The sequence below is a fragment of the Canis aureus genome, chromosome 13 (assembly GCF_053574225.1).
Source record: "Canis aureus isolate CA01 chromosome 13, VMU_Caureus_v.1.0, whole genome shotgun sequence".
Lineage (NCBI taxonomy): Eukaryota > Metazoa > Chordata > Mammalia > Carnivora > Canidae > Canis > Canis aureus.
The window spans coordinates 8,419,244-8,439,208 of NC_135623.1; positions in this window are offsets into that span (position 1 = coordinate 8,419,244).

Here is a 19,965-nt window from a genome sequence, read left to right on the forward strand (position 1 = left end):
GTGCGGTGAGTAGAGAGGACATGGGTCTTAGAGACAGACCGACCTGCTTTTGGACCTTGCTGCCCACCCTGTGGCACCCTAGAGACTCAAATCCTCGGGGAAATGGAGACCACGCTGCCTACCCTGAGGGCAATTGTGAGAATTGTGACAAAGTACAGAAATGGCCAAAGAGTGAGAGCGAGACCAGACCCATGGTGCTGGGTAGGGTGGTGATGGCTTTACGAAGAGGAGGGAGTTAAGAATGAGGGCGAGAGGAGCTGGAGGTAGGGAGTCTGGTGCTCGGGGCTCACGGCCTGGTACCCCTCAGAGGGGGGAGTCTACGCAACCCAGGGTAGTAGTTGGAAACTCAGGTCCAGAGTCAGTCCCTGATGCAAATTCCAGTGTCCAGCTTCCTCGCTTCTAATCACGCGACCTGTTTGGGGCTCCCAGCCTTCATCGTTAAAATGGGGATGATCATGGCTCCTGCCTCTCAGGCTTGTCACGAGGATTGAACAAGTAAGGCATGTAAAGTGTGCTTAGTGCAGTGGCTGGCACAATCAGGGGTGATAAGACAGAAGGCCTTGAGTCCTTCCGCCCTGAGAGACAGGGACCAGGGGTTCCTAGGTTAGGGCCTTAGGCTGTGGCTGGGGGGCTGTGCAGAGGGGAAAGCGTGTGGTCCCGGCAAGCACACCACGGAGCGAGTGGTGCAGAGCTAGGCAGGGTGAGCAGAATGCCAGGCCATGGAACTCCAAACAAAGTACGACACTTCTGTAGCCTCAGTTTCCCTCCCTGCCCAGAAAAAGGGATTGTTGTGCCTGGTCACCCAAGGCTCCCTCCTGCTTCTTCCCCAGCACCTGTTCCTGGCCACTGTCTCATGGGGAATGGAGCACTGGGCTTGGAGTCTCAGAGGCTCGCCTTTCCATCCCAGAGCATCATGGCCTGTCACCCGGGTGACGTGGAGCAAACCCGGGTACTGCTTTGGTGGAATCCCTGTTTCCGTGTCTGGGATCGGAGGACACCCCCGCCTTCCTCACAAGGTCGGTGGGAGCCACAACTGAAACAATACAGGTGCATGTGCCTCACCCAGGACTTTGAGTAAATACTCCCTGAGCCCAAACTTCAGCCTTTTTCTAGGGGGATCCCTACATCTTACAGGTTATTTCGAGAAGAATTTAGCCTTCCTCTCCTAATGGGAACAATCACCTTGAAACCACACATCGAAGAAGACACACACCGAGTCCCGCAGGCCCAGCGTGGGTCCTGGCCTAGCTGTGTGGACTTGGGCAGGTCACTTCAGCTCCGGGGCCCCAACTATGTTAGCTACATAGGGGCGCTGCTAGTACCTGCTTCACGGGCTGTCTTGGGGATGATGATGGTGATGACAGGAATCATGATTATAACTGTAACAAGGACAACTGACATGCAGGGGGCCAGTACCCGGCCTCATGCCCCCTCGCCATGGTGGGACAGTTCTGGAAGGCAGATGCCTCGGCAGATAGAGGAGACCCCTCGCGGATCACCACCTGCAGACACACCTGGAAACGCTGCCATCACATGACCTGTGGCTTTACCTGGGGAGGGGACAGCTTCCTGGATGACTCTCTTTGCACAGCAGCTGCCTCTTGGGGCAAGGAGCTCAGCAGGAGGGAGCCAGGGATGGGATACCTCAGGACAAGGAACCAGCCTGGGTGTCCAGTTTGCCAAGCTGGCGTCACCGAACGGGCTGGACCCCTGTGGATGTCCGGGTGGCCACGACCGCTGTGCGCCTTGGCTTGGCGTGAGCTCAGCTGGTTTCATCTAGGAGTTTAGACTGTTGAAAAACCAGACGCCAGAAGAATGAACCAGCCCTTGTCAAGTGCCCACTATGTGCCAGGAACTTCTGCTACCTTCTCCAGATCTCATCTGCATCTGGGAAATGGGGATGATGATAAAATACTGGCAACTTCCCGGGTTAAGAGCAAGTGAGAGCCATGGAAGCACTTAGCATGAGTCTCTACAAGCCCTTGAGAAATAGCAGCCATATTATCATAAAGGCTGAGAGAGTCAAGAGGGGGTCACGGAAGGGAGTGGGAGCCTCAGGTAGGGGGATGGACTCGGTCTGGGGTGCAGAGTTGGAGGTGCCAGGGAAGGCGTGCATCCTGTGTACAGCCTGGCGCTCTGGGAAGAGGGCTGCACAGGACCTGTGAATCTGGGAATCCGCGGCACAGAGACGGTGAAGTCATGGTGTTAGCCCCGGCTAAGACCCTGGGGGTGATGTGGAGCAAGATGTGGGGAAAGCAGAGAGCTAAAGTGGGTGCTGAAGGGTGCCGGCACATGAAGGGGAGCAGAGCCAGGTCAACAGCGAAGGAATCTGGGAAACACAGCCCAAGAGCTAAGAAACAAACAGGGGCTCGTGAAAGCCAAGAGAAGAACGTGTGACAGAAGCAGGAACTGGGGGACAGTGCAGGTGGCTCAGCCAGGTCAAGGAAAGGCTTGAAGCCTGTGCCACAGGATTGCCTTTCTCAGCCCAGCGGGGCCCACAAGCAAGGCAGCAGCTGCCCCCTGTATATGCCGCCAGCCCCCAGCAAGGGCAAGGCCAACCTCTAAGGCTCACGTAAGGACTCCTAGTCAGTCAGGGGCCCTAGAAGAAGAGCCTGAAGGCCATTGAGAGGCCACGCTCAGGAAGTGGGGTAGGACTGGGTCTCTCTGCAGGGATGCCCTGCCAAGTGTCTACACAGCTCTGGGCCTCAGCTTCTTCCCACCATGAGAAGCCGTGATATCCAACCTCTACATCGGGGTCATGTAAAAACTGGATGGTGCCATTGCAAGGGATTGGTGTGCAGAGAACGCTCAATGGGAGTGGGTGCTCTTACTCCTATTGTAATAGAAAAACATCTCCCTGTGATGATGATCCTGAATCAAGAAAAACTTACATTCACATCAATTATCCTCTTTTGGGGGACACAGGGAAGGGTGCAATATATGTTAGAATGTTTCACAACAGAAGTCACATCTTGGGGCTCCTGGGTGGCTCAGTTGGTTAAGCGTCTGACTCTTGTATCTTGGCTCAGGTCTTGATCTCATGGTTGTGGGTTTGAGTCCAGAGTTGGGCTGCAAGCTGGGCATGAAGTCTACTTAAAAAAAAAAAAAAAAAAAAGTCACTTCTGTCTTATTTTTGAAGATGGTTGGTCTTAGTGATGAGGTGCCCCAGGTATGACCGCCAAGACCCCCCATCCCCATCACCCATGCTCTCACCAAAGAGAGTGGTCATCTGTGGGTGATCACGCCACTCAGAGGACGGTGGGGAGCCTTCCTGCCAGGCAAAGAAGGCTGGCTGGCTAGGGAAAGGGAACAAAGCTGTGCAGAGCACTGTAGAGTAGAGCCTGCAAGGTCCAGTTTGGAAGAGTACAGCTAAGTCGCTCTTAAAATGACAAGTCAATATTCAGTCACAACTAACATTTACGTAAAGTACCCAGCGAGGCACGTTCACATATGTTGACTTGGTTGCCTCTCTCATCAACCTTGTGAAGAAGGGGAGATTCTCGCCTATCTCAGACGTGGAAGTGAAAAGAGTCTGTCCAATAAGGTGATTCACTTGAAGTCACATAGGTGACAGGTGACGGCTCTGGAATCAGAAGACAAGGCTGTGGTCAGGAAGGAGGAGTCAGCTGGACTCAAGAAATAAGGGAAGAAGCAGATGGAGGGAAGGAGCCTTGAGTGAGATGATGTCTGGGTTTTACTCTGATACATCCTGGTGGAACAGAAACAAACAGGGAAGGGCCAGGACCTGACCTCAGGCCCCCGCTGTGGCAGGACAGCTATGGAGAGTCAGAGCAGATACCTGAGCAGATGGAGGCGTTGTCTTCCAGCAGATCTTCACCCTCACACGCTGTATACACCTGCATATGATGCCATCACCTGCCCTTTGTCTGGTCCTTAGGGGAGGAATCACAATAAGGAAGGGGACAAGACTGAGGGCTGCCTGCCCGATACAGCCCCAGCGGTATCCATGGTGGCAGCGAGGCAGACGCAACCAGCCCAGCAGCTGGGTGAATCCACAGCCCCTAATGGGAGGAAGAGGTCAGATCTCCCTGAGCTCCCATTTCCCCACTTGGTAAACAGAGACAAGAAAACCCACATTGTGGGGCTTTCCTGAGAAATACATACGAGCACATATAAGGAGCACGTCAGCGAGTTCCTCATATTTGTCAAATGAGGAATCTGGGGTCTGGAGAAGAGCAGTGACTTATCCACAGTCACATACAGACTGAGCTGGTCACAGAACCCACACTGGGGGCCAGACCTCCCAGATGCCCTAACTCCCAGGCCTGGATTCCTTTTTCCTCCTGAATCAGAGTGATGTGTCAGCCGCAACACCCAAGCCAATTCCGACCACATTAGTAGAGCTGGAGTCTAGGAGTACGTCCCCCTGGCCAAGATACTGTACGAAAAAAAAAAGTTTAGGGTTACTCATTAATGATTTTTATATTATGTGTTGAAATGACCCTATTTCAGATATATCGGGTCAAAGACAATATAGCTTTAAGTTAATGTTGCCTGCTTTTTTGTTTTTGTGAATAAAAGACTACTAGGAAATGTAAACACACACAGGGCTGGCATTATATTGCTATTAGGGCAGGTCTCAGATGTAGGGGGTAGGGCAGGGAGGAGCATATGTAGAGAGAGGGGGGACAGTAGGGAGGGGACTCAGAGGCAGGCCATCGCATTGCAGGACTCCAGGGGCACCGCTGCCATCACAGGCCACCTGAGCCGCATCCGCTGACCCCACGAACTATGTCACGGAAGGGACCTGCGAAGGACACAGACTGGTTCCACCTGGAGAGAGGCATGGTCGCTGTCTCCAAAGAGCAAGGGGACAGTCCAGCCCCAGGGGCCAGGGAGCAGACACTTTCTGGGTGGCCTGAGGGAGAGCTCCGGGCAGGCAGGTGCCCACTCAAGGGCAGGCCCGCTCTGTCTGTCCCCTTCTGAGGGCGCAGAGGGTGGACGGAGCCAGATCCGCCTTAGAAGGGGTGGCTGGGAAGGAAGAAGTGTTGTTAGATTATCTGCAGGGGAGCTGTCCTCACTCCTGGAGCCTCGGGACCTCCTTTGGGCTGGGTGGCTGCCCCAGGGGGGTCAGGACAGAGGGGTTCCCTCGGGTTCCAGCCTCATAACCACACTACAATACCCACTTACTGAGCATCTATTATGCACCAGGGGACTTGAGACACATTACTACTCTTCCTCCCACCCACTCTGATGAGGTCTCTACTATTTCCTCCGTGGGCTGGGCGGGGAAACTGAGGCTCAGAAAGGCAGAGTGGACGAGGAGCCTTGTCCAAGGCTCCACAGCCAGGACGGGCTGGGATTTGAACCCAGCCGGGCTGATACCAGTGGCCACAGGAGTGGGGTGGCCTCCTCGGGGAGCCGGAGGGGCAAGGGCCAGCTGGAGCCCTGGGGACTGGCTTGTTCTTCCCGGGAAGCCAGGGCCCCACTGGGCTCTCCAATTAGCGGGAGCAGACAAATCAGAGGCAGCAACAAGCTCTGCTAATGAGCTGCCACATTAAACAATGAGTCACACTTCCATACGGTGCCGCTCCAGCCCTAACCCGGAACAAACAAGCTGTGAGAAACAGTTTACAAAACAGCGAGGTGTGACTGTCTCCCTGCTGCCGCCCGCCGCTGCCACCACCGCCACCACCGCCACCGCCACCGGCACTGCAGCCACGAGCGCGCCTGCCACCCACGGGCAGACACAGGCGCAGGGGCCGCCCGGGGGCTCAGAGCCAGCCCCGGCTGCTTGCCAGCTGGGGGGGCCGCCGCCACCCCCGGGGATGACCCCTCCATGCCGCTCCCTCCACCGTTCTAGCCATCTCCTGGGACTGGGGTGCAGGGGTCTGTCATCGGGTCACTCTGTGACCCAGAGCGAATGACTTAAATTCTCTGAGTCCCAGTCCCCTTGTCTGTATCACAGGGAGAAGAAGAACATGTAGCTCATGCTTCAGTTGTGAGGACTCAACGGGATGGTCCTGCGCAGCGCCTGGCACCCAGTAGGGGTGTATCCTGGGCCCCTTCCTCTGCCTCCCCCATAGAGGGTCCAGCCAGGCCTGTAGAAGCTGCCATGAACGGCAACTGCTTTCCTTCTCCAGTCCTCTCTTACACTTGTTGGTGCCCCTGGCCTACCCCTCCACTGGGGGGAGGAACCAGCTTACTCATTTCCATACTTCCAGGCCCTGCATGGGGAGGCTGCATGGTGAAGGGGGGACAGAGCAACAGATTTCGGGGACAGATCATGCCTCGGGCCATTATTAGCAGCGGGACCCTGGGCAGTAAGAACCATTTCTTGGACCCTGTGCTAGACAGCATGCCAAGTGCTTCATGGGTATTATTTCATCCAATGAAGGGTATTATTATCCCTTCTCGCAGATGAGGAACTACATTCCCAGAGCAGATAATTGATGTGGTGTGATGGCTCCGTGATGTTGGCACCTGGGTTCCACTGCACTACATTTCCCAGAATTCCCTTTCCTGCACAGTTCTGGTCAGAATCTCCTAGTTGTTCCGTGTCTCTAGCTGAACCTTGACTAATACACGTATCTTGTGTAACTTGGTAAGAAGTTCACGATGGAGCTGGAATCCCAAATGAGTTTGCCCGCCACTCAGCTCTGGGTCTAACTACTCTACCTTGATAATAACAACTAATACTTACACAGTGACTGCATGGCAGTTACATAGTAAGTCATTTAATTCTCATAATCCCATCAGCTGTTCTTATTATTATCATTCTATTTGTACAGGTGAGGAAACTGAGGCACAGAGAGGTTAAACAATTTGTCCAAGGTCACACAGCTAATGAATGGGGAATCTGAGTCAAACCCAGAGGTCTGGCTACGCAATCCATCTTTTTAATCTGTTACATTCTTCTGCCTTCCAATGCTACTGTAACTCACTCTTTAAGCCTCAATCTTCCTCATCTCTAAAATGGGGATAATCATTCCTAATATATAAGATTATAATTATGATTAAATACAAAAACGCAGCTATAAGGCTTCTGGGAAGAGGAAAATAACAGGGAGTCAATTTGCCCTCTGTTCTGAGCAACTGAAAACCCACATAAAATACACGAAACAACAGTTTTCAGACATTGAACATCAGGCAGCACAAAATAGCAACCCCTGAGAGAGGAGAAACTAATGAGGTGAGCCCTCTGATTGCTAGCTTCTGCCTGGGGAGAATTTCCAGGCTGCAGCACAGGGAGCAGGGTCCCAGCTGCCTCTCTGCATAGAGAACACGGAGCAGAGTCTAGGGAGGCCAAAGCAACTAGCGTTCACAGGGCAGAGCACTGCAAAGAAGAGAGCCTTACAGAGAGAGAGCTTCAAAGATCTACAGAGAGTTCACCTCAAGCCTTCAACTGAATATTGAACAGCACTTGTATGTGAGGAAACTATCTGGGTTTGAGGGAAGAACATCCCAAAGGAGCAGAGGAGACAATCTGCAAAGCACACATAAGACCTAGAATGGTTTGCATCCCTGCCAATCAGAGTGAAAAACCTCATAAGTCATGGGGCATCAAATTGATTCCTTAGAAGGGTATTTCTTCAGCAATGGGGAAAAAAGGTCACGGTCCTGCCTAATAAAGTTGAAAAGCAAATCTCAACAGAATCAAACTCTTTTTCAAGTACCTCGACTGCATCCTAGTACAAAGCTCAAGAATATTTATAGGAATATTAAAATGATCAGCACACAAGGTAACGTTCACAATGTCTGGAATCCAACCAAAAACCAACATGCATGAAAAAAAAGCAGGAAAATAAAACCCTGATGATAAGGAGAAAAGTTCATCAATAGGAACAGACTCCAAAATAACACAGACGATAGGCTTGGTATATAAGAATATTAAAACAATATAGCTATATTCTATATGCTCAAGAAGCTAACATAGAGACTGATCATGTTAAGTGGAGAATGGGGAAGGGGAAGGCCAAATTTAACTTCTAGAGATGAAAAAATACAGCATCTGAGATGAAAAATACACTGAATGGGATTAACAATGTATTTGATGATACAGAAGAAAGGATTCAAAAAAAAAAAAGAGAAAGAATTCATAAATTTGAAGACATAGCAATAGAAAGATCTCAAATGAAATAGAAAAAAAAATTTTAAATATGGACAGATCATCAATGAGCTGTGGGACAACTCTAAGAGGCCTAATATATATGTAATTGGAGTCCTCAAAATCCAATTACATTTGAGGGGAGCAGAAATATTTGAAGAAATAGCCAAAAATTTCCAAACTTGACAAAAATTAAATCAGGGGTTCAAAAATCTCAAAGAACATCAAGCACAAGAAATATGAATAAAACTTCACCAAGGCAAGTTTATTATTATAAGCTCATAATAACAAAATTGCTTAAAACCAGTAATAGAAAATCAGAAAAACAGCCAGGGAATAAGAGACACATGACATACAAAGAAATAAAGTAAGAATTACAGCAGGCTTCTCATCAGAAACAATTCAAGTCAGAAGACAGTGGAACAACACCTTTAAAGTACAGACTATAAAAAATAAAACAAAAAACCCCCATCAATCTAGAATTCTATACCCACTGAAAATATATTTCAAAACAGGGTGACATAAAGACCTCTTCCAAGATAATTTTTTTAAAAAGCTAAAGTAACTAATCACTATCAAAACTGCACTATAAGAGGGGAACCTAGGAGGCTCAGTCAGTTAAGCACCTGACTTGGGCTCAGTTCATGAACCCAGAATCCTAGGACAGAGTCCCATGTCAGGCTCCCTGCTCAACAGGGAACTTGCCTCTCCCTCTCCTTCTGCCTCTCCCCCCTGCTTGTGCTCTCTCTCTCTCTCTGTCAAATAAATTAAAAAAAATCTTTTTAAAAACTTGCACTATAAGAAATGCTACAAAAGTCCTTGAGACAGAAGGAAAATTATACCAGATAGCAATCTGGATCTACACACAAACAAATGGTAACTATGTGGAAAAATATTGAATACTTTTTTTCTTATTTAAAAATTGTGGGAGAGCGGGACCTGAGCAGGGAAAAGAAACAATAAGAACAAAGACACACATAAATGGCAACAGCTTTATGAGTGTGGCAAAACCCAATTATTCCTGCCATCAGTCCCTACTGAAAACAGTACGTGCTGAAAACAGCAATGATGTTGGATAGACTGTCAGGCCTGCTGAGGTCAGATCTCCCATCCCCGCAGCCCCCTAGTTAATGCTCATCCAAGACCCATGCGGATAGTCATGTACGCAGTTCCCTGCTGGCCCTCTCAAGATCGGTTTCTTGAGTTGTTTTTCCTTCCTTGTTTCCGCATACTTTACATTCTATGATAATGAAACCAAGAACCAACCCAGACTCGGCTTCACCTCAGCACCTGCACTGCTTGGTGATGCTTGGTGATGCTTGGTAGCCCCTTCGGGCCTCTCTTTGTTCTAAGGTATTGGACTCTGAGTAATCATTTCATCTCTCATCAGAACACACCATGTGGCACAAAATATATTTAAAAGATAATTTATTGGTTAAAGCAAATAAAAAGATAACAAGTATTCTGGGTTCATAACACACATAGAAGTAAAATGTGTTACAACAACAGCGTAAAGGCTGGGGGATGGGGAAATGAAAGCATTTAATTTATTGTAAGATTCTTATTCCATACATGAAATAGTATAATATTACATGAAGATAGATGGGGTTAAATTAGAGATGTATACTATAAACCCCAAAGTAACCACTAAAAATATATATAGCTAATTAAAATAATAAAGGAGATAAAATGAAATTGGAAAAAAAATCAGAAAAATAGGAAAAAGGGAGCAAAGATCACATGGAACAAAGAAAAAACAAATAGCAAGAAGGTAGATTTAAACTCATTCATATTAATAATCACATTAACTGTAGATGGTCTAAAAACCACAATTTGAAGGCCAAGATTGTCAAGTTGTTTATCCAAAGCAAGATCTGACTACACGTTGCCTACAAGAAACCCACTTTAAATATAAATTTAAATACTATCAAAAACTGATAAAATTGCAAGGATACATGAGAAAATCCACAATTATAGTTGGGGATATTTCAATATCCCTTTCTTCATAGTAGATAGAACAAGCAGGCAGAAAATCAGCAAGAATATGGTAGATTTAAACACTATCAACCAACTTGGCCTAATTGACATTTATAAAACACCTCACCCAATAACAGTGGAGTACACATTATTAATATCCACATAAAACATTTACCAAGACCATAAAACAAGTTTTAATAAATGTAGTATTAGATAAAGTATGTCCTCTGAGTATAATGAAATTAAATTCAAAATCAATAATAAAAAGATATCTAGACAATCCCCTAAATAATTTGGAAACTCATTAAGAGACTCCTAAATATCCCATTGGTTAAAGAAGAAATTCTAAAGAATGTTAAAAAGTATCTTGAACTGAATGAAAATGAAAATACGATATATCAGAGTTTGTGGAATGACACTAAAAACATACTTAGGAAAAAATTTATAGGGCCAAATACGTAAATTAGAAAGGAAGAAAGAAAAAAAAAGAAAAGAAAGGAAGAAAGGTCTCAAATCAGTGTCATTAGCTTCTACCTTAAGAACTAGAGAAAGAAGAGTAAATTAAGCCCAAGTCAGCAGAAAAGAAGACATAACAAAGATGAAAGTATAAACCAATGACATAGAAAACAGAAAAATAAGAGGGAAAATCAATGCAACAAAAGTTCCTGTTGCTGTTTTTAGAAGATCAAATGACTATTGGAAAAATACCAGATGAATAGGATGCAGCATAGCGCGAGCTTTGGAGCCTGACAGTCCTGATTTCAGTTGCATCTTGGATATTATTTATTGTGTGATATTGGACTGTCCATGCCTGTTTTCTTTTTTTTTTTTTTTTAAGATTTTAGTTATTTATTTGACACACACAGAGAGAACACAAGCAGGTGGAACAGGAGAGGGAGAAGCAGGCTCCCCACTGAACAGGAAGCCTGATTTGGGGCTCAATCACAGGACCTCAGGATCATGAACTAAGCCAAAGGCAGATGCTTAATCGACTGAGCCACCCAGGGGCCCCCATGCCTCAGTTTTCTGTATAAAATAGAGATAATAGTACCTGCCTTGCAGGTATATAGTACCTGCCTATATATGAAGATATACTTCATATATCACTAGCAGGAGTGAAAAATGTGAGAAATATGTCATATTTCTCAAATATGTTATATTTGCCATAGCCAAATATGTCAATATTTATCAAATTTTAAATGCATTTACCCTTTTGCACAACAGTTGCAGTCCTAAGACTCTATTATGCCAACAGTTCTATTGAGATATAATTCTGATGCTGCACAATTCACCCATTTAACCTGTAAAATATAATGACTTCAGTTTATTCACAGAATGGTACAATCTATTTTAAAAGATTTCCATCTTCCCCAAAAGAAACTCCAAATCTATTAGCAGTCCCTCTCCTTTCCTACCAACTCCTTCAGCCCCAGACATCAATGAATCTAATTTCTGTCTCCACAGATTTGCCTTTTCTGGAAATTTCGTATAAATGGAATTCATATAATATGTGATCCTTTGTGACTGGCTTCCTTCACGTAGCATAATACTTCCAAGTTTCATCTATATTGTAGTATGGACCAGTACTTCATTGCTTTTATGGCTGAATAATATTCCATTATATGGACGTACTACATGTTTACCCATTCATCAATTGAGGGACATGTAGGTTGTTTCTATCTTTTTGATAGAAAAATCAAAAAGATATTTTGAATAATGCTATTATGAATAATACTGCTCTGAACACACACTTGCCAGTTTTTGTGTGAACGTATGTTTTCATTTCTCTTGGGTGTGTACCTAGGAATAGAATTTCTGGGTCAAATGATAGTTTCATGTTTAGCATTTTGAATTAACTTCCAAACTGTTTTCCAAAGTGGTTGCACTATTTTGCATTCCCACCGACAAGGTAGGAGAGTTCCAATTTCTCCACGTTCTCACCAACTGTTGTGGACTGAATGTTCTTGTGCCTCCCAAATTCCTATGTTGAAGTCCTCACCCCCAGTGTGACTATATTTGGAGATGGCCCTGTGAGGAGGTGAAAGGTTAAATGAAGTCATAAGGGTGGAGCTCTAATCTGATCACTGCCCTCCTAGGAAGAAGAGACCTCAGAGCTCTCTGCACTGCACAAAACCATTGAGTACACGGTGACGGGGAAGCCACCTACAAGCCAGAAAGAGAAGTCTCACAAGAAACCAAATTGGCCAACACCTTGATCTTAGACCATAGACGGGTTGGTTTCAACACCAGAAACTTATTTCTCAGCATTCAGACTATGAGAAATAAATTTCCCTTGTTGAAACCAACCCATCTATGGTATTTTTGTTATAGTAACCTGAGCAGACTAAGACACGGACACTTCTTATTGTCTGTCTTTTTGATTATAGCCATCCTGGTGGCTGTGAAGTGGTATCTCCATATGCTTTGGATTTGCATTTCCCTAATAGCTGATGACGGTGAGTATCTTTTCATGTGTTCATCAGCCATTTGTATACCTTTTATTCAACTACTTTGCCCAGTTTTTTCGATTATCATTTTATTATTAAGCCTACGCATACTCTTGTACTCACATAAAATGATACATACAAAGCCTATTTAGTGCAACAGATTGGAAATAAGCCTAGGAAAAAAAAAAAAAAGGAAATAAGCCCAGGGTATGTCAATACGAACTGGGTAGTTCATGACCACATTGGAATATTAGGTAGCTGTAAAAAAGAAAGACAAAAGCCAGGGTATTTTATGGAAAGTACACCAGAAATATATTGTTAAAGGAAAATAGACAAGGCGTAGAACTATATCTATTATAACACTATATAATATTGTGTGTGTGTGTGTATGGTATTCTTTTTTTTTTTAAGAAAGAGGGGGGGAATAATAATATATATATTATTGTTATTTGCTTATATTGCCATAAAGAACCATTGGAAGGATCCACAGGAAATATTTTAAAGTGATTATCCAGGGGCACCTGGGTGGCTTAGTCAGTTAAACGTCTGACTCTTGATTTCATCTCAGGTCATGATCTCAGGGTTGTGAGATGAAGCCCGACCTCAGGCCCTGCCCAGTGCAGAGCCTGCTGAAATTTCTCTCTCTCTCTCTCTGCCCCTCTCTCCATCTCTCCTTCTCTAAAACAAACAAAGTGATTATCCATGTCGTGAGAGGTGGGTAATGGGCTTGACAGGAGCAGGTATAAAACTGAGCCTTCTTATTGTGTGGCTTTATATATAATATGTTAAGATTTTATTTATTATTTATTTGAGAGAGAAAGCATGAGCAGAAGAGAGAGAAGAGGCAGAGAGGCAGTGAGAGAAGGAGAAGCAGACTCCCCGCTGAGCAGGGAGCCTAATGCAGGGCTTGGTCCCGGGACTCCAGGATCATGTCCTGAGCCGAAGGCAGATGCTTAACCCACGGAGCCACCCAGGCACCCCTTTATACATTATTTTGATTTTTGCACGATTTAACTGGGTTACCTATCCAAAACACTAGAAATTGAAATATGAAAAGTCAAAAATTTCAGTAAAGAATCTGGCCCATAGTAGGTGTTTTCTCTGGACCTAAGCCTCCCTCTGCCCCTTGCAGAATGGAGGCCCTTCACAGTGGGAGTTGAGGGAGGCAAGGCCACGCAAAGCTCCAGACTTACATCATTCTGGATTCCCCGAGGAAACAGAAGAGTCTTCTCACCCAGCACTCGTGGATGAAAAGCTCCAGGAAGGACTCTCATTGGAGTCATATGCTCATCCTGGTGGCAAGAAGCGGGAACCACGATCTGATGCCCCATTTTGCATTCCCACCACCAACCTAGGAGAGGCCCAATTTCTCCACATTCTCACTGACCGTCACAGACTGAATGTTTGTGTCTCCCTCACACCCATTCATACCTTGAAGCCCTAACTCCCCGTGTGATGTATTTGGAGATGGGCCCTGTGAGGAGGTGGAAGGTTAAATGAGGCCATAAGGGTGGGGAGGTAGAGCAGAACGTCCTTTCTTCCCTGTGAGGAAGATGTTACTATCAGAGGGACAGGGATGGTGTGCAGATCAAAACAACAGGCATCTAGGTGAGCAGGGGAGACCGGAAATATGAGAAGTCGAGTCTTAGGGGCACCTGGGTGGTGTAGTCAGTTGAGCGACCGACTCTTGATTTCCACTCCGGTCATGGTCTCATGGTCATGAGATCGAACCTTGTATCAGGTTTCATGTTCAGTGGGGAGTCTGCTTGAGATCCTCTCTTCTTCTCCCTCAGCCCCTCCCCCCAAGTCCCTCTCTAAATAAATAAATAAATAAATAAATAAACAAACAAATTTTTTTCTAAAAAAAAGAAAAGACAATTCTTCGAGAGCATGACATGGTGCATGACAAAGTATGGGTAGGCACGGTGTGCTGTGGGAGACCAGCAGAGGCAGCAGTCTAGCCAGGAAGGCTTCTTGGGGGTGGTGACGCTCGGGCTGAGTTTTAGATGATGAGCAGGAGGTGCTCGGGGGAGGGGGAGGAGAGAAGGTGGACAGTGTTCCGGGCAGAGAGAAAGGCAACATGAGCCGACACCCAGGGAAGGAAGGCAGTATTATTATTAGGTGACTTGTGTCCCCTGTGAAATTTGTATGGGAGACCTCTAAGCCCCGACCCCTTGGAAAGTGGCCTTAGAAAGTGGCCTTATTTGGAGACAGGGCATCTGAAGAGGTTAGTAAGGTTGGAGGAGGTCCTATGGGAGGAGCTCAGCCAATCTGACTGGTTCCTCTGTAAGAAGAAGGAATTTGGACACCCCCCGCCCCCCCCCCCCCCCCCCCCCCCCCCCCCCCGCCCCAGAGAGACAGGGAGCGTTCTGAGGGGACAGGCCTCAGAGAAACCAAATCTGCCAGCACGATTTATTGATCTCCGCCTTCCAGGCCTCCAGAACTGTGAAGAAATAAACTCCCATTGTTTAAGCCCCCGGCCTGTGGCCTTGGCTCTGGCAGCCCTAGAGACCGACAGGTGCAGGGACCTCAGTGTTCTGGAATTTCTGGCCAGTCTGCCTTTTGCTCCTCTGCAAGGTATGAGGCAGGAGTGACCGGTTGGGGTATCAGCACAGCATGTGGTTGAGCGGAAATAAAAATAGTTCCTGTTCCCTGTTGTGCCAAACATGGTGCTTTCACCGCTTAGAGTTTCACCACAATCCTCTCAGGGCCACCTTCATTCCCTCAGTAGAGGAAACTGAGGCACAGAGAGGTTGAGTGACTTCCCCAAGACCACACAGCTGCCAAGTGAGGGAGCATGACTGAAGCCAGGCCTGCCTGACTCCGGACCTGAGGAGGAAGCGTACCCCGAATCTGGCACCTGCTGGAGGTGGTGCTGGAGGGGTGATGATGAGGCTCTGAGCCCGAGGGCTGGGCAAGGCCTGGTCCACAGCTTCAGGGACCCGGCAGGGGCGGGCCTGGGACTTGGGCAGCAGTAACCAGGAGCCGGTCAGTACCTGAGTCTTGAAGCCAAAGCCTGAGTTCAAATCCCTCCATGTGGCCTCGGGCAAAGGCCTTCCTTTGCCTTTTTAAACCTAGATCTCCTCGCACAGGAATAATAATGTATTTCTCTGAAAATAACCCAACAAACGATAGCAAATATTAGTATTTTTCTGGAAAGCACAATCGTTACAACCCCAGGGAGGGGGTGGGAGTTGATGGCTCTTTTGGTTGCATCTGACCTCCAGACATGCTTGCTGGCCCTTCCCGGAGCTCCTCCCTACTGTGCTTCGGGGCTCACCCGCTTCCTCCTGGAAGCCCTCCCTGCTTGGGGTCCTCTGAACCGGCTCTAACTCACCTCTGAGTAACTGCCCTGCCCCCATGGGGTGGTTGATGCAGGGGGCAGGGACACTCCATTACCTGCATGGTTTCCCTCCCTCTTCCCTTCCTCCTCCGTCCCTCCTCTTTCCTTGTCACTTTTCCTCTAGAAATCCCTGGCGTTCTTGCCCTGCGTCCCCGCAGGGTTACCACCTGGGTGCCAAGTGACCGCAGTCCTCACCTGCAAGCACCTTCTCTTACCTAAACCCCAGCAGCAAACGGGCGTCTGGAGTGGGCCCCTGAGGCCTCGGATGGGGTGCGGGCTCCCCGTTTGCCCTTGGCCTCAGCTCAGACAGCTTCGCCATGGCTCCCTCGTTTCTGGGACCTGGCTTCTGACCCAGGGGGTTCTCCTTCCCTCATGTGACATCTACAGAGCGAGGGCCAGGGCGGACCAACGTAGGGACCTTCCCAGGGTCCGCCTCACCCTCTGCTAAAGAACGCGCAGTTAAGCCCCTGCTGAGTTGGGCCCCGTGCTAATAGGGTGGGAGAGAAGTCTTGTCCCAGGAGGGAGTCAGGCCCTCCCCGGGGGGTGGGAGTGGGGGTGGGGATGGGGGGGCCCAGCAGGGCAGGGAGCCGGGCTGGACCCCGGGGAGTGGCCTCTTCCCTCCTCTGCCAGTGTCCATGCGGGAGGGGCTGAGAGGTCGCTCCCCCACTCAGGCATGGTTCAGAGGTGCCTGAGGGGCCCTGCTGGGGTGCTCGGGTGCTGGGGTGCGGTGTGGGAGTGCTCCCGGCCAGCCACCCCCACCCCCACCCTCTCACACGCTGTCACACTTATTAAATGAGATAATCTGAGCGGAGCACTTAGCGTCCTGTCTGGCTCACAGTGGGCGCTTGATAAATGTGAGCTTGTACTCGCACCCCCCTCCCGGGGCACTTTCACACACGGTCTGTCTTGCACACATCTCACGTCAGCGCTGCCGGTGGACATGCCATTTGCTCACAGACTCACCTGCCATCCTTCACCTCACACAGACACATGGACGGGTGCTCTCGGGGTACCCTCAGACACCCCCTCTCACCCTACCCACTTTTTCCTGTGCTGAACTCCCCCTGGCAGGTTCCTGGACCTGGGCCAGAGGCCAAGTGACCCCTGTAAGGCACCACGGGGGAAGCTGGCTCTCCCTGACCCAGCTCCTCCGCAGAGGCCTGACTCTGGAGAAGCCTGGAGGAGGGCCCTGCAGGCGGGAGAGAGGAGGGAGAGGGGAGGGGGGATGGGGAAGAGAAGAGGAGGAGGAGGAGGAGGAGGGGAGGAGGAGGAGGGGAGAAGGGAGGGGAAGGGAAGGGCGGAAGGGAGGGGAGACGTGACCTCCATTGGCTCACAGGGACAGCGAGCAGTCTGGAGCCCACGACCACTGTCCCTGAGGGAGACACTGGGGTGGGGGGACAGCGAGGTTGCAGAGAAGCAAACGGACCGGACCAGGCTGGGAGCAGGGCTCAGGAAGGGCCACCCCTGACCCATGGGCCCACGCATGGTCATGACCAGGCCTCTAGCCCCATCTCGATAGGAGAGGAGAGGGCACCGGGTCAAGAATTTGCCCTCCCCCAGCTCCACCTGCAAGTGTCGTGTGCAAGAAATAGCCTCGAACTATGTAGGGTGCAAGTGTGCAAGCACGGAGACACACACGATCTCAGGGACACACGCGCACATACACACTGGTGCCCAGATGTGCGGACGCTGCCCTCCCGGATGGTCCTGGGCTTCTTCCTTTTCTCTCCCCGCTGCCCTCCCCGGTTTCCCTCTCTGCCCTGCGAGTCTCCTCAAGGCTCATTAGGCCAGGACCCTTCAGTCCTTAATGCTCCCCTCTTCCAGGCCTCCTTTCTCCACCTAGGATTCCTGCCCACGTGCCCCGGATGCATGCACACCCCCATCCTCCCTCCGGGGCAGAGCCCTGGGATGCCCTGGGGAGCGGTCTCAGGCAGGAGGGACTTCTGCTGTCACCAGGGCACCTGAAGGGCCGAGGGTAGGAATTTCAGAAGACCACCCCATCCCGATCCCAGGACTTGGCCTCCTGGTTCCTTGTTCAGGTGTGTCCCACCCCCACCCCCCCAGCTCCCCCCAGCTACTCTTGCTGCTTGTCTGCGGTTCCAGAGCACACTGCACTTTTCCCTGTACCTTTGTGCTTGCACGCACCCCCCCTCTGCCAAGAAGGCCCTCTCCACTCCCAGCTGTCAGAGATCCTCGTTTTTTTTTTTTAAATGAACTAGATTTTATTTATTTATTTATTTATTTATTTATTTATTTATTTATTCATGATAGAGAGAGAGAGAGAGAGAGAGGCAGGAGACACAGGAAGAGGGAGAAGCAGGCTCCATGCAGGGAGCCCGATGAGGGACTTGATCCTAGGAATCCAGGATCACGCCCTGGGCCAAAGGCAGGCGCTTAGCTGCTGAGCCACCCAGGGATCCCCGAGATTCTCTTTTTTTTTTTTTTTTTTCAAATTTCATTAACCAGTTAAAAACTTCAAAAGGAAGTTTGGAGAATGACAGAAGGTTGCCAAGTTTTCACTTCGTTAGTAAGGATATCTAAAACATCACCGCCAGCCTGTCTCCACCACCGCTTCATAAGAAGAATGCTGTGATACCCACAACGTAGGGAGGACACAATCTCAGGAGGAGGGGTCATCCTTTACATTGAATGCATCTGGCTACGTAAACCCCACTGCAGGGTCCTGTTTCTCATTTCACCCATGAGCCACTGGAAACTTCATCACAGACCAGTGTTTGGAATCGCGGAGGTCTGGGCTCACGCTGCATGTCCTCCAGGAAGCCTGTCGAGCCCCCCACAGCCTCCCCCAGCAGTGGCCTCGCTTCCCCCGGGGACTCCACAGTCAAGGTTGGTTATCAAGGGCACTACTCGGTCAAGTGCAACCAGGTGCTTAACACAGATTATCTCATTTTATCCTCATAACCCTGAAAGGTGAGTATCTACAGATGAGAAACAATGAAGTGCTGCCCCCAGTCCTACACCCCCTGCTGGGGGCATTGGCAGAAGGTAGCAGCATGGGGTTTTAGAAAGAAATGCCAAGCTGGGTCCGGCTGAAAATCCAGGCTCTCGGCTCCCTGTCATGACTGGGGCAAGTCATTTCATCAATCCGAACCTCATGAACAGTGATACCCACTTCACAATGTCCTGAGACCGTGCACGTGAAGGTCCCAAGACAGCGCCTGGCACATGGAAGACACCAGGAGTGTGAGTTACTCCCCTCCCACTTCGCCCTACTGCTTTTCTTCCCTCTACAGGTGAGAGTGCTCCAGGCAATAACCTTTGGCCCTCCCTCCTCTTCCTCCTATCTACTTCCCTAGGCTAGGTGATCTCATCCAGTCCCATGGCTTTGTGTATCATCTCTACGCTGACTCCAGAATTTGTACTTCAAGTCCTTGATCTCTTCCTTGGAATCTAAACCTACATATTTAAGAGCCATAGGGGCCTCCTGGGTCTCTTAAACTTAATACGTATGGAACAGAGACTTGACACTTCTCCTAATCCATTTCTCCACCAATTTTCCCATCTCATTGAGTCACGCCAGTAGTTCCCAGTTGCTCAAGTCAAAAATCACATTTGGTTCTTCCCTGTCACCCCTCACCTCTAATCATCTACAAATATCACTGCCTTGATCTCCAAACTATGACTCAAATTTTTCATTCCTCTCCATCTCCTTTATTCTCACCAGAGTCTGATTTCCCATCTTTTCTCATCTGGTTCACACCAATAACCAAAAGTGGGTGCAGAGAGAACACACCATCCAGTCTCTTCTGTTCCTTTAAAGGACTGCGTTTAAAGTACTGCTTTAGGGGACCCCTGGGTGGCTTGGCGGTTTAGTGCCTGACATTGGCTCAGGGTGTGATCCTGGGGTCCCGGGATCAAGTCCTGCATCCGGCTCCCTGCATGGAGCCTGCTTCTCCCTCTGCCTGTGTCTCTGCCTCTCTCTCTCTGTGTCTCTCATGAATAAATAAATAATAAATAAATAAATAAATAAATAAATAAATAAATAAATAAAATATTTTAAAAAATAAAGTATTTCTTTAGATCAGCTAGGGTGAGTCCTTAAACTTGGTTCTTTTTCAAAATTATCTTGGCTATTTAATTCCTTTGAATATTCCCATAAATTTTAGAAT